This window comes from Herpailurus yagouaroundi, unplaced genomic scaffold, assembly GCF_014898765.1.
Source record: "Herpailurus yagouaroundi ecotype Mexico unplaced genomic scaffold, PumYag 100, whole genome shotgun sequence".
Classification (NCBI taxonomy): domain Eukaryota; kingdom Metazoa; phylum Chordata; class Mammalia; order Carnivora; family Felidae; genus Herpailurus; species Herpailurus yagouaroundi.
This window is the reverse complement of record NW_024412391.1, coordinates 4,439,026-4,457,775: the sequence shown is the minus strand read 5'-3', so window position 1 is coordinate 4,457,775 and position 18,750 is coordinate 4,439,026. Positions and strand designations below refer to the sequence as shown.

Genomic DNA, 18,750 nt, shown 5'->3' with positions numbered 1-18,750 from the left:
AAAATGAAACTACCTCTAAAAAAAAAAAAGAAAAAAAAAAGTCTGCATTTTTTTAAGCAGACCTCCCAAGTTCACTTACATGAATGGGAAAACTAATATTAATATTGAACTAATGATAAAACTACATTTCAAGTAAAATCAAGTCTATTGTTGTATAAAATTACTTTACTGGACCTTCCTCACCCAATGTAAAAAGAAGCATGGAGAGCTACACCTGCATAAATATGTCTCTTGGATTATTTTTTGGACATAATGAAGTGAATTTATAAGGTCTTTGCCTCTTCTACACCAGATACCTAGTGAAAAACTAGGAATATATTTATATATATGAAGTCACAAAAGTGCCAGCTGGTTGGCACTCGTGAACTTTGATGGCTAGAGAAACAATATTTCTGAAATGACACTTTCTCCTCCAATGTCTTACAGAGGCAAAGGTGTATAAAACCAGAGCGTGGTGGGACTGGAGACTTCTTAATTCAGGAACGTAACAATCCGTGGTCTCTCACAAACAGCTGAGTAAGGGGAAGTTAAATATAATCCAGTATATAAAGTTGCCATTCAAAGAGTTTTCAAGGATACAAAACACCCATACTGCCTCCTAAATTATTCTAAGAACTGTTCTCAGTAGATTTAAAGGTTCTTCTCAAACTTCAAGGTCTCTCTAAATGTGTCAAGTTCAGCCTGGGCTTCATTCATTTATGACTACTGTCCTACAAGGTAGCAACCAATGAAAAAATTAATTTCTCATAATTTAGAAATATGTTATACCCTAAAAGATGTATATATCATCTTTATAAAATCGTCTACATGTACTTTTCTGACCCTAAAAGAACACTGAAATTTACTATCATCACCAAGCAAGGGCATAAAGAAGTTGACTCGTCTTAGGCTAATGCTCCTAGAAAAATGACATAGGAATATGCCAGAACCTACGGGGATGTTAGCAGTGCTGAGATTAGATTGTCACCCAACCAAACTGTCACTATACTGAAAGTTCCTTGAGGACAGGAATTATGTTGCATTCATGACCATGAGTGAATGGTGAGTGGCACCAGTCTGCTACATGGTAAGGGTTTGATAAATGTTTCACTAATATTCCTGAGGAATAAAAATGTAAGCTGGCAAAGGGGGGCAGGGGGCGTGTAACAGCATGGGATCTTACTGCCAAATACAGAATTTTAACAATGGGAAATCATCTATGTTCTTTTTAGTGCTGATAATACAATCACGTCAGCAAAAGGAAACACAATGAGAAAGGCAAACAGAAATAACAATAATACAAGAAACAATAGACCCGTTTACCTTCACAGCTATCTTCACAGAATCAACACAGATCCATAGGAAAAATAATCGTGAATGAGAACCCAAGAAAGAATCTAGTCCCACTATAATATTTTGTAGATTAAGGAAATAAAAACAAGAGGTTTTTTTTAAGGTTTAAAAAAGGTGTTTTTTTTAAAGGTTTGAGACAGAAACAGAGGATGAGTGGGGGAGGGGCAGAGAGAGAGAGAGGGAGAGACAGAATCTGAATGAGCCCCCAGGCTCTGAGCTGTCAACACAGAGCCTGACACGGGGCTTGAATTCACGGACCGTGAGATCATGACCTGAGCTGAAGTCAGACGCTTAACCGACTGAGCCACCCAGGTGCCCCTAAAAACAAGAGATTTAAGTGGACTTGCTAATCACTGGACAGCAGGGTGCAACAATGTCACATCTAGAAATCCTGCTTCTTTACTCTCAAGTAGGAGCAAATGCCTAGATATCAGACACAAAAAGGTTGTAATAACATCTCCAGAGTTGGTTCCACAAGAATGGCATCATGAAAAAATCTACCCCCAAAAAGGAGCAAGGCTTGAATAATACCTGACTTTATCTCATCAATTTAAGACGGACACACAGAAAAGTGTAAGTCAGGACACAGAGACAGATCACCGGAACTGAAAAATTCAGACTGTATCTAAACCAAGAACTTCTAGAAACTCTGAGGTGTTGATCAGCCATCCGTAGCTTCTTGGAATCTTCCTAAGTTTAAATGATTCTAATCTCATCACAGATGGGCAACAAATTCACTGGAAGCAGCAACAGCTTCAACAGCCCTCACAGGGAAGCTCGCGACACCTAGAAGGACACCTGCAAAACGGAGCACTAGCCAAAGTGCAACACCAGGCCTTTGGCCAACTAAAGATGTTTTTACTGTTTTCTGGGTCTCACGATAACATAAGAAGGTCTAGAAGAGGAGATATATAAAACCAAAGAAATAATCAGCAAAATTCTGCAGAATAGGAAAAATGCAGAAATGCTATTAGGTATCAAGTGAGGTTCAACTATTTTATATTAATGTTTATTTATAATTATTTATGTATAGAGTAAGGCTCAATTTACTAGAGTCAGAAGCACTGGATACTGTGAAGAATTTTACTGGATTTGATGTTTAAAAAACAAAATAAAAACTCACAGTAATCCAAGGACGTAGGAGATATAAAAGCTAGGAAATCTGGCCAAATAAGAAAGTATATCACTATTAGAAACCAAATAGATGGTTTCTAGTATTAGCTTCCTAATAGATGAAGGTATACCTGACTTGAAAATATACGGAAAATTTCCAAAGCATAAACTAATAAACGTTTTAAGAACAGCTTTAACATATCAATGTTTGAGTGGAAACATTTGTTTTAACCATTACTGACTCTGATTTTTCTTAGTTGCTTAGAATATATTTTTTAGGATCCATATTACTGTTTTATAAGCCAGCAGGTGGCTCCAATCTCATTCTATGTGCTTTTCTTATGAAGTTTTTGTCATTATACAAATAGAAATTTAAATAACTCAATTCTAGTGGCACCTGGATGACTCAGTTGGTTAGGCATCTGACTTCAGCTCAGGTCATGATCTCACAGTTCGTGGGTTCCAGCCCCGCAGTGGAGCCCCGCGTCGGGCTCTGTGCTGACAGCTCAGAGCCTGGAGCCTGCTTTGGATTCTCTGTCTCCCTCTTCTCTCTGCCCCTCCCCTGCTCATGCTCGCTCGCTCTCTCTCTCAAAAATAAACATAAAAAGAAAATTGAAAAAAATAACTCAATTCTAATAATAAGCTCCACTGGTGGACACACGTTTTTAAGTGGATTATTATTTTTTAATACTACACTGTTAATTTTGTTTTATATTAGAATTCAAAAGGAAAAGATTTGAATTGGTGTCACGAATTTCAGTATGTGTAAATATCAAGGCTACTCTAATTCTGTTCTAACCCAAAAACAGTCTTCTGAAGATGAGAAAGCACAATGCCGCCCCTTCCTTCTAAACCATAACCAAACACAAAAGGAAAAGCGAGGAGAACTAAGTTCGAACGAGTTTAAGAATTCTGTTCCAGTGTGTTAAATTTACTTACCACAGACTTCCTCATCAGGTCTTTCTCATCCCATTAAGTCAAAACCAGAAAAAGATGCATGTAAATTTAATTATAAATAAATGACCAGGGGGTCCAGTGGACTACTTTTTAGAGTCTTACTCTATGTATGCTGTTTTATTAAACTGTACTGTGTATGGAAGAAGTAGGGCTCTACCAGATACTAAAGGGCCAGTGCTAAATAAAAACATAAATATCATAATCAGTAAACATGTAAATTATAAATATGTGTGTGAGAAAGACAGCCAGGTAAGGGGAGGCTCCTTTTCTTCCTTTTTCCATACTGAGAAACTCCTAGCCACACTTCACCACTAGCCAGTGACTGCTTGCAAGAAAGTCCATCTTCTATTCATCCCTAAATTTGTCCTTTCTTTTTGTTGGGTAGTAGGGATAGTGTAGGCATTTGAGATCCCATTCTGCTTTTGGACTAAAACTACACTCTAAACTAGAGCCAAGTGTCAATCAAAAAGAATGAAATTGTGCCATTTGCAACTACGTGGATGGAACTGGAGGGTATTATGCTAAGCAAAACTAGTCAGAGAAAGACAAATATCATATGACTTCACTTTAAGATACAAAATAGATGAACATTAGGGAAGGGAAGCAAAAATAATATATATAAAAGTAGGGAGAGGGACAAAACACAAAAGACTCTTACATACAGAGAACATAATAGGGTTGCTGGATGGGTTGTGGGAGGGGGGATGGGATAAATGCTTAAGGGGCATTAAGGAATCTACTCCTGAAATCATTGTTGCACCATATGCTAACTAACCTGGATGTAAAATACACAATAAATAAAATTTTTTAAAAATTTAGAAAATAAAAATATAAAAGAAAATAGTCAAGTGCAATACACTGGAATGAGATACCTACTCAGAAAACTGCCGATTATATTAGCTTCTGCTCCACAGAGGTATAATGAACATCCCCAAACTACAATGTTGAGAATCACATTGTAATAGAAAACATGTACTAGGAAAATGAAAGAATTCACAATATCAAGCAAATATCATGAATTCATATTAAAATGACAGGTGCCCTAAGGTTCAGGAAAACAAAACTGGAAGGTGCAGAAAGATGTAGAGAAGTTACAAATAAGGTAAATTAGGCCGGTTGCCAACATGCTGATTTAGCAGACTTGAGGAGAATGAAGACAAACAAGCAAACCTACTTAAGTAAACAAAAGCAGAACTTTACACATGAGGGAGTGAGCTCACGGAGCAAAGGAACTCAAGTGGAACACATCTCTCACACACACACGCACGCACGCACATACGCACACACACACACGCACGCACGCACACACACACAAATTCTCGTCTGGCCAATCTTTGCCTACTACTTTGGGAATTCTGGATGTCCGCTCAGGGAGGGAAGACTCAAGCCTCCTTGAGCAGCCGTCGGCACCTGCATGTCAGTCGCAGGGACGGTACAGGTGCATTTCAAGCAGTCGACAGAAATTTGATGGACAGAATAACGATGGACGGATTAACACCGTCTCTCTCCTCATGGCACTAATGGAATGCTTCTCTAAAATACAAATGTGGATCAGCCTTAGACAATAAGCATAATACAGAAAAGCAACCTTGCAAATTATTTTTCCGGGTATCATTCCACAGCTGCCCTAAGAAAATCATGTAACACTTTTGTTTTAGGGCATGACTGACACAGATTCTTAAAGAGGTGACATATGCTAGTGCTTCATATGCAATTAAGGAAACTAAAATGCCACAATAACATTAACGTAGTTAACATCCATTGAGGGAAGAGAATTACCAATTGTACATTAAGGCTAACAAATGAAGCACTACGAAAGTACTGCATAAGGAACTCAGAATATTTTTTTTCCTAATGTTTATTTATTTTTGAGAGAGAGAGAATGTGAGAGCGTGAGGAGAAGGGGCAGAGAGTGGGAGACACAGGATCTGAAGCAGGCTGTATGCCGTCAGCACGGAGCCCAACGTGGGGCTCGAACTCATGAACTGTGAGATCATGACCTGAACTGAAGTCGGATGTTTCACAGACTGAGCCATCCGGGCACCCCACCCCCCCGAAATGTTTTACAATGAGTTGTAATTTATTTCTTAAGAGAAAGACAAATGACAAGGAATCAAACTGATATCAGGGACTCAATAAAAATTTAGCAATGAACAGTTTGCAGAACATGTCCTAGAATGACAATAGCTCACTTCAGTTTCTAACACTGCCAACATCTAAGGTCATAGCAAACACAAAAATGTATGCAATATATGCAATGCATGAGCCTCATCACAATAAAATCACAAATCATCTAAAAGAGATAGGTTTATGTTGAGCGTGGTATACTTAAATTTTTAAAGAAAAAAGGTTTAAACAATAAGGGTTGTGCTAACTGCTTACATTAACCAAATAACTGTATTATTACATTAACCCATTTCACTATTTTATAAATAGCCTAGGAGTATTAAAATATTTTATTCAAAGTAATGTTGCTACATAAACACAGTATGTCCACCTTATTACTATTAAAATATTAACCCAACTCTTCCTTCAGGCTGTGAGCCTCATGAAGGTGTCTGTCGTAACTTTTGTTCGCTCTCGGATCCCCGTACAAGAACCTACCCACAGTGCATGGCAAGTGGTAAGCACTCAGTGATGAATGAAGTCACTTATAAAGTCCTGAGGTAAATGATCAGTGTAGACCAGGGATCAGGAAAGTTTTCTGGAAAGGGGCAGACAGAAACTCCTTCTGGCTGTGCAGGCCACAGGGCCTGTGTCCCAACCACTCACCCTGCTTTTGGATCATGAAAGATCTACAGATAATACATAAATAAATAGGAAGATTTGTATTCCAACAGAACTGACATTTCAAATTTGAATTTCCATATAATCTTCACATGCCATAAAATATTATTCTAATTCTTTAGATTTCTTTTTTCCCCCAACCATTTAAAAATGTCAGAACACTTCTTAGCTTGTGAGCAATACAAAAACAGACAGTGGGCCAGATCTGCCTATGGGCTGAAGTTTGCCACCTAATCTCAGTTCCAGGACCACAATTAGTTTTTGTGACTACAACGAAACTCTCTACTCGTGCAAGGAATTTCATATAAGGAAAAAGATTCAGCCCTTGATCAAATCTTTCTGAACTCCCTTTTCCTCATGTGTAATGGAAGTAACGTGCACACCAAAACTGCGGCTGAGGGTCCATGATCCATGCACATGAGGCCCCAGGCACAGGGATGAACACCCCAAGGGGCCACCTCAGCATTTTAGAAGAATCTCTAGAAACATCAGCTGCTGCAGTCAGATCACCGCACATCAAAGATTACTAGAGGAAGCACCATATCATAAATATTCTCCAAAGAACTTTGTGTGGGATGCTTACTGAACTATTTTTTAATTTACTGACAACTCAAAGAAATTATTACAAGGCAATGAGTATCAATAATCAACCTAACTGCAAAAGACCGATGCGGAAGCCGAGAGACTGTCGTTCCTGATTACTTAATTTACTGTTTGCCAATAATTTAACTAACGTAAGTTAATGAGTTTTTACATTTTACATTTAACACCTTTCAGGTGATACTATGCTGACTCCTCTAAAACTCTTTAATGGAAAAGAAAACAGATCCTTTGGGAAAAAAATCATAAGAACATATCAACTCATTTCATACACTATATCCACAGAGAGACTTGGCCTCATTAAAACAAGAAGCAAGGAGTTAAGTCTGGTGAGGGCATTCCCCAATCTGCTATTAGCTTACTCATTTTCGGTGAAGTCATTCGATGCCCATCCATCTACCCAGGACAAGAAAGGACTTGCACAAATTACCCTGAAAAGATTTTACGGGGCTCTGAGACTTCTACTGTAACTTTATAGGCTGAGTGTATAAGGTTAAGAATTCAGAAGTGTTATTTCCTCAAAGGTGCCATGCACACCAATTCTGAAAATTTATTTGGAGTGGCTTGCGTATAGCCTCTCATCTAGCATAATTAAATGCGATGTGTAGGTAGCTATAAAATCTAAGATGCTTTTCAAGAAACTAAGAATTTTCCTAACAAAATACAACCCAATTCTTCGAAAAATCAGATTATTTTAAGTGTCCTTTTTTTAAATTTTTTAAAATGTTTTTTATTTATTTTTGAGAGACAGAGAGAGAGAGAGAGAGAGAGAGAGAGAGAGAGAGAGAGACACATAGCATGAGCAGGGGAGGGGCAAGGAGAGAGAGAGACACAGACTCTGAAGCAGGCTCCAGGCTCTGAGCTATCAGCACAGAGCCTGACGCGGGGCTCAAACTCACAGACTGTGAGATCATGACCTGAGCCGAAGTCAGGCGCTTAACCGACTGAGCCACCCAGGTGCCCCGAAAAGTGTCTTAAAATTAGAATGTTAACATTGCCACCTGCTGATAATTGTCTTCCTCATTAAATAACATTAATACAAACACATTGTTATGGGAGATATTTAGTCACTTTACCTGAATTACTGTCTTGAATCCCCACAATACCCTTTATAAGGTAAACGCAATGATCACATTTAATATATTCAGATTGAAGTTTAGAGGGATTAAATACCTTGCCCAAGGTCACACAAGTGTTGAGGACATTGTATGTGATATGAAGCCCATACCTTTTTTTTTTCTTTTTTAATTTCTATTTGGGAGAGAGAGAGCAAGCAAGCGAGAGCAGGGGACAGGGGCAGAGGGAGGGAGGGAGAGGGAGGAAGAGAGAAAGAGAGACAGAGAGACAGAGAGAGAATCTTATGCAGGCTCGACACTCATTAAGGAGCCCAACATGGGGTTCAATCCCAAGACCCTGGGATCATGACCTGAACCAAAATCAAGAGTTGGACGCTCAACTGATTGAGCCACCCAGGCAGAGTTAAGAGGCCTGTACTCTTAACCATGCTTTGTACTCTACCCTGCTTATTTAAACCTTGGGTATTTTGGCAGCTTTAAGCAGAAAAATTGCTTTATAATTTATTCTGAACCTTGATTTTGTTGGTTTTCTCCAGTTTTAAATACCTGGAAATGCTTTAACTCTTAGCAGACATGACTCCCGCCTGACTCCAAGCTACTCCCATGGTAGCCCAAGGCTTAGATATCTCAGAGGCCTCAGACATCTGAGAATGGGCAATGAATGCTTAGCGATCTCTCTCTCCTTTGTTCTGTTTTCCTAACATATAATATCATCATATAATATCATCACTATGCTTATCATTATATTCACAATTCGCTTTTTCTTCAGCTATTAAACTTACCCTTATGATCAGTATCTTTGTATATAAGTGTTTATTTCAGTTTATTATCTTAGAATTAGATTAGTAGAAAATGAAATCACTGGGAAAAATCTAAGAAAAATTTTCGTGATCTTTGATATACACACTGCCAGAGTGCTTTCGTTTCTAGGAAGGACATAAAAATACATATTCCCACTAGCACTATAGGAGGGCAAAGAGTTTCTTCTTTTAAAATGTAAAAGTAGAAGGGGCGCCTGGGTGGCTCAGTCGGTTAAGCGTCCAACTTCAGCCCAGATCGTGATCTCACAGCTCATGGGATCGAGCCCTGCGTCGGGCTCTGTGTTGACAGCTCAGAGCCTGGAGCCTGCTTCCGATTCTGTTTATCCTTCTCTCTGTGTTCCTCCCCTGCTCATGCTCTGTCTCTCTCATTCTCAAAAATACATAAAGATTTTTAAAAATTTTAAATATAATAGAAGGAAAGATAATTCATCACCAATTTCTTACTGTGAATTAGTTGAATTGCTGTACTTGCTTCTTAATAGCAAAGAGAAGTCATTTTCCTTAAGAGGACATCCATGGGAGAGCAAGGAAAAGAAAGGAAAATCCTGGAGTGTGAAGCAGGAATGAGGCTGGAGGTGGTTCACTAGGTCAAGGAATGAAGGGATGAAGGACAGTATGAAAGAAACGGACATTTCTGGAAGGGGAGATAGGTGTCCATCAACACCAACTAGGAAAGGAGGCAAGAAGCTACATCAGAGATTATCTTTCAGGTTGGCTCTGAAAACGTGAAATAACTTACTATCCCATCATATTAGACTACTGATGTGGATTTTTCTGTAAATAAGCAATGATAAGAGTTTTACTGACTCTTAAAATTCTGGTTCCCACATATTTTATTATCCCCTATTTACTGCTGAAATTGCCTCTCTTGTTGTATGCAAGCCTGATACACAGTTGGAAATATTTTGGGCAGATATATTCCAGAGTATTCTAAAAATTGAGTATGTTAAAGTATTAATAATGAGTTTCCATAATTGGTCATTGAACTGAACTGACCAGAATTCTGTAATAAGAAACTGCCTGTCAGATTAAGAGCATGGCAGGCAGAGGGCAAAATGACATATACTCTGGATTATCAAAAATACAGTTCTAAAATTAGCCCAAACTTGTTCTCTAGATAAAGCCACGCAGAATCTAAATGATCTATGTTCCTTGATATAGGTATTAAAATTGTCTTCTACTCTGTACAAATGTAATCACAAAATAACCATTTCCCACTTTCCTTTTGTACAAAGCGTACTCTGGTAGATTGCTCCTTCCATTTTATTTACCAACCTTCTAAAAACATTTTTCACTTTTCAACAAAAAACGATTTTTTTTAACCTCAAATGACAGCGTATGAGTAATGATTTCTTCAGCAAGAATGTCACATAGTTACACTCTTAAAAACCCTAAGTAACAGGTTGCCTGATATAATTTAGTGTTCTCCTTCTGGTTTTCTAGATCATGCACAAAAGAAAAGAATAAATGCAATTTAACCTTGTCTCAATTCTCCATTCAATGCCAAACGTAAAGAGACATCCTAATCTAGTGCAATCTTCACTGCCCTGGGTGTTTGTTATAAAATAACCTTTCCTTTCAACATGGCATTGAATAAAAACTATAGCGTTACAAACAACAAAGTCACTAGTTCCATTAACGGAAGTCAAAAGTTTTTTTAGAACAGCATAGGGTCTTAAATGATGGCTTTCTTCCTAAAGGCAGAGCCAGAGTTCTTTTGGAAGAGAGTGCCCTAAAGTGTTAATATAGCACGCTTCAGACTGTTATCCTAAAAAAGTTTGCCCGCAAGGTTGGCCCTTGGCTCACATCTGAGAACTTGAATGGTAAATAGTTGCCTATACTTAAAAGAAAAAAAAAATTTTTTTAAAGCTAGCAGTGGCTCACTGGGCCTAACCTGTTTATTCAATGTGGTTTATGCTGAGCTCCTGCTTGTTTTCTTCCTGGGAGTCTGGAATTTTGATACATGCTGTGCAGAGGGTGTAGGTGCCCTATATTGGTGCCCCAGTAAAACTTGGGGCCTTGAGCTTCCCTGGTGACAATACCTCACACGTATGGTCACAATTTGATTAAGCACATCTTGTGTGACTCCACTGGGAAAGAACTCTTGAAGTAGTGACTGGCTGTCTCTAGACCTTGTCCCCATGTCCCCCTTTTCCCTTTGCTTATTCTACTTTGTATCGTTTCACTTTAATAAATCACAGCCATGACTATCACCAAAAAAAAAAAAAAGAAAGAAAAACAAGCATTGGTGAGGGTGTGGAGAAAAGGGAACCCTCCTGCACCGTTAGTGGGAATATAAGTTGGTGCAGCCTCTGTGGAAAATAGTATGGAAGCTCCTCAAATAATTAGAAATAGAATTACTATGTACTCCAGTAATTCTACTTCTAGGTATGCACCCAAAGAAAACAAAAACACTAATTTGAAAAGAGATAAACACCCCTATGTTAATTGCTACTTTATTCACAACAGCCAAGGTTATGGAAGCAACATAAGTGTTCACGGATGGAGGCATGGGTAAAGAAACGTGGCATATTTATACAAGAGAATGTTACTCAGCCATAAAAACCAATGGAATCTTGCCATTTGCAACAACACAGATGGACATTGAGGGGATCACGCCAAGTGAAGTCAAAGACAAGTATCACATGATTTCACTTATAGGTGGAATCTATAAAACAAATGAACAAAACCAGAAAAAGAATCATCAATACAGAGAAGAAACTGGTAGTTGCCAGAGGCGACAGGGTAGGGAGATGGGCAGAACAGGTGAAGGGGATTAGAGCCACAAACGTATCCAGTATTGAAATAAATAAATCATGGGGCTGAAAACTACAGCACAGGGAAGACAGTCAATAATACGATCATAAATTTGTATGGTGACAGATGGTAACTATACTTATCATGGTGATCTCCGCCTGATGACACAATTGTCCAATCACTATGTTATACACCGGGAATTAATATAACATTACATGTCAACTATGCTTCAATCAAAAAATCACAGCCATGAGTAGGACTACACGACAAGTCCTGTGAGTCAGTTCTCCTAGTGAATCACCCAACTTGGGGGGTGGTCGTGGAAACCCCCAAAACAAAGCACTAGAGAGACACTTCCTCAGTTAGGATGTTTGGATAAGCTACTATTTTATCACATTCCTGTACGCACCTAGACCCAGAGATCTGCTCTTGGCCTGGGTGCTGTTACTTCACAACCACTCTGTACATGCTAAAGAAAGAATGAGCCGCACCAGGGCTCTCTGTCAAGTAACCCCAAAAAGCAAGGACACAGGGGGGCAGGACAGGCAGCCTGAAGGTAGCCTAGTTGGGTACTGTTGCTCAATTACATAGAACGAAGTAGAACCAAGAAAGGAAAATTAAATGCCACAGAGAGAACTTCCTCAGAACATGACCTCACTTTGCTTTGAGAAAACTCCCTTTCAACTAGAGCATTATGGCATAACGGTTAGAAAACTGGATTCTGGGGCCAGAATGTCTGTTAGACCCCACTTCAACCATTTCTTAGCTGCTTATGTTTGGGCAAGTTGCGACATCTCTTTGTGCTTCTGTCATCTGTAAAGTGTGTCCAAGAGTCCCGATCTGATAAAGTTTGCTGCAAAGATAAATGCATTTATAATTGCAAGTACCTATAAAATGTTTAGCATATTGGAAGCACTTTAAAATCATTGGTGGCATTTACTATTATTTTGAAAGTCAGGTTGATTATTTTTTCCCATCAACTTTTAAAAGTAGAGAAAACGTGAAACAAGATTATAAACGGCCAAATACACTTTAGTCTCACTGGAAGCCAACGTGCACTAGGTGTTGGTAGGTCAAGGGTAAGTGCTCTGTGGTCAAATTCATTTGAGAAACAGGAAGGCAAACAAAATTAAGATTTTTGGCAGACTTCCTTAAAATGATATTGCCCATGGTGAATTTCCATAAGGGGCACACAGAATGTCAAATTTCACAAATCCATTTGATCAAGGCAATCTTTTTTGTATTAAGTGCTGTGTGGTGCTAGAGGTCGCTGTCTTCTAAAATTTTTTTTAATGTTTATTAATTATAGAGAGACACAGAGAGACAGAGCAAGAGCATGGGAGGGGCAGAGAAAGGGGGAGACACAGAATCCGAAGCAGGCTCCACGCTCCGAGCTATCAGCACAGAGCGTGACGCAGGGCTCGAACTCACAAACCACGAGATCATGACCTGAGCCGAAGTCGGGCGCCCAACCGACCGAGCCACCCAGGCGCCCCATGTACTCTTCTAAAAGCAGGATAACTGCTTCATATCAACTGTAATGAGAGCCTACCACCTACTCGGGGAACCAGGATTAGTCACCCCCGGACGTCAGTTTGCAGAAGATCACGTACTAACAGAGATTGAGGAAGAAAATTATGTCACAATTATTTATATCAAACTCAGCAAGACAAGTACAAAGGAGGGAATCCCAACAGATATTATGGACAAGGAGCCCAGAAGGGGAAAGGGATGGAGCAGGGGCGTCCCAGGAACCACATGAATGAATGGAGGGAGACCGAGTCCAGAGGCCCTGGAGAACACAGTAAGGTAAAGGACAGGCGGGCAGGGAGGGTGAGGTCATTTGTGAGGCACTTAGTTCTTTAACAGTTATAAATGCCGTAAATATGTTAAACAAATCCAAACAAAACAGGCTTTGAAAAATGTCGACAATTTATAATAACGTCAATTTGAAGGGACTATGATTGAGGAAAGCATTAAGAATTAAAGTAGATTGGAGACAGTTTCACTTAATGTCCCCTGCCTGTCTCATCGTTCCCTCGGTGAGATGCTAATAAGGATGAGCTCACTGGTTTTAAGAATATGAAGTGAAGAACCTGTCACTCAGTTGTCAATGGAAACTGCCTATGGTTCCCTCAACAAAGCCTTTCTACCTCAACATATGTTCATTAGTCTTCAAGGGGAGCCTAAGAATTTACTGTACTCAGGGTTTTTGTTTTATTTTTTAAATTTTTTTTAACGTTTATTTATTTTTGAGACAGAGAGAGACAGAGCACGAATGGGGGAGGGGCAGAGAGAGAGGGAGACACAGAATCTGAAGCAGGCTCCAGGCTCTGAGCCATCAGCCCAGAGCCCGACGCAGGGCTCAAACTCATGGACCACGAGATCGTGACCTGAGTCGAAGTCGGAAGTTTAACCGACGTAGCCACCCAGGCGCCCCTGTTTTATTTTTTTAAAGAAATATACCAGTCAATGGAGTTGAGCTTTATATATTTATACAGTTTCCTCTGTCTGGCATAATAGTCAAACTTCCTAACAGCTTACAATTTCTAACAGTCCAGTTTGCCATCTCTAAATTGATTTCACCACATCTAAAAGTTGTTGGCACGTGGCTGGGCAGAAGTGGGAAAGAGATACAGCTCCAAGGAGAAAATACTGAGATTTATGAAATTACGTAGATCAATAAAGATGTGGTTGTTTTATTTTGTTTTCTTAATGTTTATTTATTTTGAGAGAGAGAGAGAGAGAAAGGGTGGGGCGGGGAGAGAGAGCGCACACGCAGGGGAGGGGCAGAGAGAGCAGAGTGAGAATTCCAAGCAGGGTCCACGCTGTGAAGATCCTGACTCAGGGCTCAAACTCACAAACTGTGAGATCATGACATGAGGTGAAATCAAGAGTTGGACACTTAACCAACTCAACCACCCAGGTGCCCCAATAAAGATGTTTGTAACTGGAGATTAAAAACATCTGTGGTTGGGGCGCCTGGGTGGCGCAGTCGGTTAAGCGTCCGACTTCAGCCAGGTCATGATCTCGCGGTCCGTGAGTTCGAGCCCCGCGTCAGGCTCTGGGCTGATGGCTCGGAGCCTGGAGCCTGTTTCCGATTCTGTGTCTCCCTCTCTCTCTGCCCCTCCCCCGTTCATGCTCTGTCTCTGTCTGTCCCAAAAATAAATAAATGTTGAAAAAAAAAAATTTAAAAAAAATAAATAAATAAAAACATCTGTGGAGATTCCGTGACATTTCAATAGACCTGGACCCAAGCAATTATCAAACTGAAAAGGATATTTTCAATAATTTTTATTCTGATTGATTAAATCTAGGTTCAAAAATTGTACACTTACAGAAATAAATGGATTGGTATCTTTTGAAAGGCAGTATTACTGAGAATAGTTACTAAAAAAAAAAAGCTCTAGAAAGTAAAACGAAATACTACGGCCTTATATTAAAATACCTCTTTAGCACTTTTAGAATACTGCCACGTGTATAACATTATTTGTTCATTATTACAAGTGTATGAGAAAGTCAGGGCTGACTTAATTTCACATGCCTTAGGAAGACTTCCATATGTGTAAGTGCAAAACTCAAAACATAATTTGCATAGCTAGTTCAAGAAAATATAATGACTTTATTATTTGTAAACATCTAAAAACTAAAACCGCACGCTACTAATGGCCAAGACTAAGTGGTAGTGAGCCGACTTCTCTGAGTTCTAAACTTACCTTTACCTGCCATCCCAACTACTTGAGAATCAATGTCCTCATCTTTAAATTGGGATTAATACACTAGCATTTCTTGCTTAACATTGGTAGTCTACTTATGAAAAATCAGACATTCTATTCAAAGGTCGATGAGAAGTCAATTTCTTATTATTCTGACTAGAAAAAGTTATATTCAAACCCAAATTCCTGGTCCCCCCAAATATAACAGAAACATTTGAGGTAACAGCCATTAAGATGAGATGTAAAATGATAAGCAATTTTCTATTATAGGTAACATTTCTTATATATTTATCAAAAGGAGCACAGGTTTAAAAAGTTTATACATACTACCCTTGTCTTTCAAGAGTAGACTTCAAAACTTTGGATATGGTCATGCTGGTGTTAGAGGACTGTGGGAAAACATCAAAAACACTGATTTAGGGGCACCTGGGTGGTTCAGTCAGTTAGGCATCTGGCTTTGGCTCAGGTCATGATCTCACAGCTTATGGGTTCGAGCCCCATGTCGGTCTCTGTGCTGGTGGCATAGAGCCTGCTTGGGATTCTCTCTCTCCCTCTCCCTCTCACTCTCTCTGCCCCCTTCCCTACCTGTGCTGTCTCTATCTCTCTGAAAATAAATCAGTAAACATTAAAAAATTGATTTAATACAAGACATTCTTCAATAATTCATTTATTTGCTGAAAAAATAAACTTTCCTCAGTTCTGAGGAAGATATAATGAAAGCCAAGGAGACCATATGTCTGGATCTCTATCTCTGCTCCTGAATTTACAGTTCTGGTACATTCAGAATAGTCTAGAATAATAGCCTGGTAGCCTAGAATAATCTTGTTATGTCTGTAATAGCAAATTGGTGTTTTAGCATCAACTCAACCTTCCTGTTAGTCTCATTTCATCATATACACCAGGGTATCTTTTCAATCAAGTTCTACTGTGGTTTTACCAGTAGACCCACACGATGTTGTGTATTTCTGATCACTGTTTGATACCATATTGTGTTATTCCGGGACTTGCAAGGATTAACAGAGAAGATAAAACCAGAACTTGAATCTAGAGTCCTATTCCTGACTACAACTAGAGTCATTTTCACCACACGGTCTGAAACATGGTCTTCTGTTTATAGCAACACTTTCTGGAATGCCAAAATACTCATTTGTAGCACAAAGGAAGACATTCATAGACTTAGAGGCTACCCATGCCCTTGCTAATTTTCTATTACCAAATTGATTTGGTTCTTCAATGTTCTATCTTGGCTCAATCCTAGGGCCTATTAGGGGCTTTTATGTAACTTAATAATTGATCAGTTTGTTTGGTCATTCTTGGTCTGGCCCAACTACTGCCACCTCAGAGTTGAGGGTAGGAGTGAGTGACAAGATAGAAATGTGAACACACTGACTGTTACCACTTTGACGGTGACACTGGCATTCATTCCCATGGATACTAAATACCTTGTGCAACCAACTTGCCCAACAGGCCAAAGATACAGTGTGTTGAAAACCAGTAGTATTAGCTGAGTCCCAGTTTTTGTTTTTGTTTTTTTAATTTTTTTTTCAACGTTTATTTATTTTTGGGACAGAGAGAGACAGAGCATGAACGGGCGAGGGGCAGAGAGAGAGGGAGACAGAATCGGAAACAGGCTCCAGGCTCTGAGCCATCAGCCCAGAGCCCGACGCGGGGCTCGAACTCACGGACCGTGAGATCGTGACCTGGTTGAAGTCGGACGCTTAACCGACTGCGCCACCCAGGCGCCCCAAGAGTCCCAGTTTTTTATAGAAAACATGGATATTGACCCAAGAGGTGCCTCTGACTAGCTCTACCATTTTCTTTTGAGTCATTTAAACTTTATGGGCCTGTTTTTTCATCAGGAAACTGAGCTACCTAACATTGCTTAATTTTTTATTGTGTTTAAATTTTTTTAATGTTTATTTATTTTTGAGAGAGAACGAGCGTGTGAGTAGGAGAGGGGCAGAGAGAGAGACAGAGACAGAGACAGAGACATAGACAGGGAGACAGAATTTGAAGCAGGCTCCAGGCTCTGAGCTGTCAGCACAGAACTTGATGCGGGGCTCGAACACATGAACCGCGAGATCATGACCTGAGCCGAAGTCAGATGCTTAAGCGACTGAGCCTAATAATTTAGGCACCCCTAATTATTGTGCAATTTTATCATTATATTTACCATATATTTACTTCTATCCTACACACCTACATATCTGCAAAAACCTTGTTATTCTTTGGATTTTTAAGGCATTTAAAATACAGCAACCAGTTCTTTAATCTCCTGATACGAAGGAGGCATCCTTAAAAATCCCCCTTCCTATATCTAGTGAAGACACCATAGACTATACGTCAATCAAAGCGTCTAGGGAGTTACAGGAGATAACAGCTTCTTCAAAAGTTCTCAAGAAACTGAAATAAATGTGGGCATGACTGACTGGATAATTAAGAAGGTTGAAATAGGTGATTCTAGCCTTCAGTCAAGGCACACTGACTGAGTCAGAAAGTAACAAATAAACATAAAAATATCAAGGGGAAAATCTGCAAGAGACATTCCTCATTCTGAGCTAATATTCATGAACCATGCAAGGAAGAACTGAGCCAACACAGAGAAACACAAAGATTTTATAGCTCTATTTGAAAAGGAAAGTTTTATGGAATAAATTAAGATAGGCCTACCCTATGCATTCCTATGGGCCATATGGAATTAAGTGATGGACCAGAGCTTGCCTCCAACTTGTCTAAATCCCAAAGGAATAAATAATTAAGGGCTATGAACACAAAGACTAGTGTTTTGGTCGTTAAATGTAACTTTGCTTGAAGCAGGTTATGCATGTAAAGAATCAAACAGCGAATTCTAAAAGGCTAAGTCTTCTTCTTCCTTCTTATATATAAAGACCAAGAATGTATTATGACATCACGAAAACAACTTTGCCACTGCCTACCACTCGGGCTTTGCCAGAACAAAGTCAGTAAGATGGCGCGGTAATCAGCCTCCAAGATGGCTACCAAGGATTCCTGCCATCTGGTGTTGGCAACCTTGTGGAATCTGATCCCACATTGTACCAGAGGTGGTCTGTGTGACTAACGGCACCTGGCAGAAGAGATGGTAAGATGGTGAATCACTGCTCAAGTTCGGTCATAAAAAAGATAGCTACTTCTGTCCTGGGCTGGCTGTCTTGTTTGTCCTTCCCTTCTCCTTGCCATGGTGCGAGCAGCCCAGCGGCAAAGAACTGACGCCTCCAATCAAGAACCAGTGACAAATAATAGCCCATGAGACCAGTCCACAACCACATGAGTAATCTTAAAGGAGAAGTCTATAGCCCCAGTGGAGCTGAAAGGGCGGGCCTACGCCAGCCGACTCCATCTTGTTCTGTGTCCTTCACCTTGACCACACCTCCTCCCCTTGAGTAACCCCCCCTCACCTGCCTAACAGGACTCGGACCCTTCCCCAGGACCCTTCCCCAGCCAATCGGCTGAGGCCACAGCCATTACCTCACCAACTGCCCCTAGGCCCCAATAAAACCTTTGTCCTTTTGAAACTCGCTCTCTTTCCCTGGTATCTCACCGCTGTGTCGGTGCAGGTAGGGGATTGAGCTC

General features: G+C 39.8%; 1 protein-coding gene and 1 long non-coding RNA gene across 3 annotated transcripts in view; one reads left to right on the top strand and one right to left on the bottom strand.

Annotated features, from left to right (window-relative positions):
• The window catches only part of TPK1 (thiamin pyrophosphokinase 1), a 272,025-nt gene that overhangs the window by 163,469 nt on the left and 89,806 nt on the right, over positions 1-18,750 (bottom strand). The window lies entirely within an intron of this gene.
• Positions 17,303-18,750, top strand: part of LOC121028166 (uncharacterized) — a 3,132-nt gene continuing 1,684 nt past the window's right edge. The window contains exon 1 of the long non-coding RNA XR_005789103.1: positions 17,303-18,259. This is a non-coding gene — a long non-coding RNA (uncharacterized LOC121028166). The remainder of the gene's footprint in view (positions 18,260-18,750) is intronic.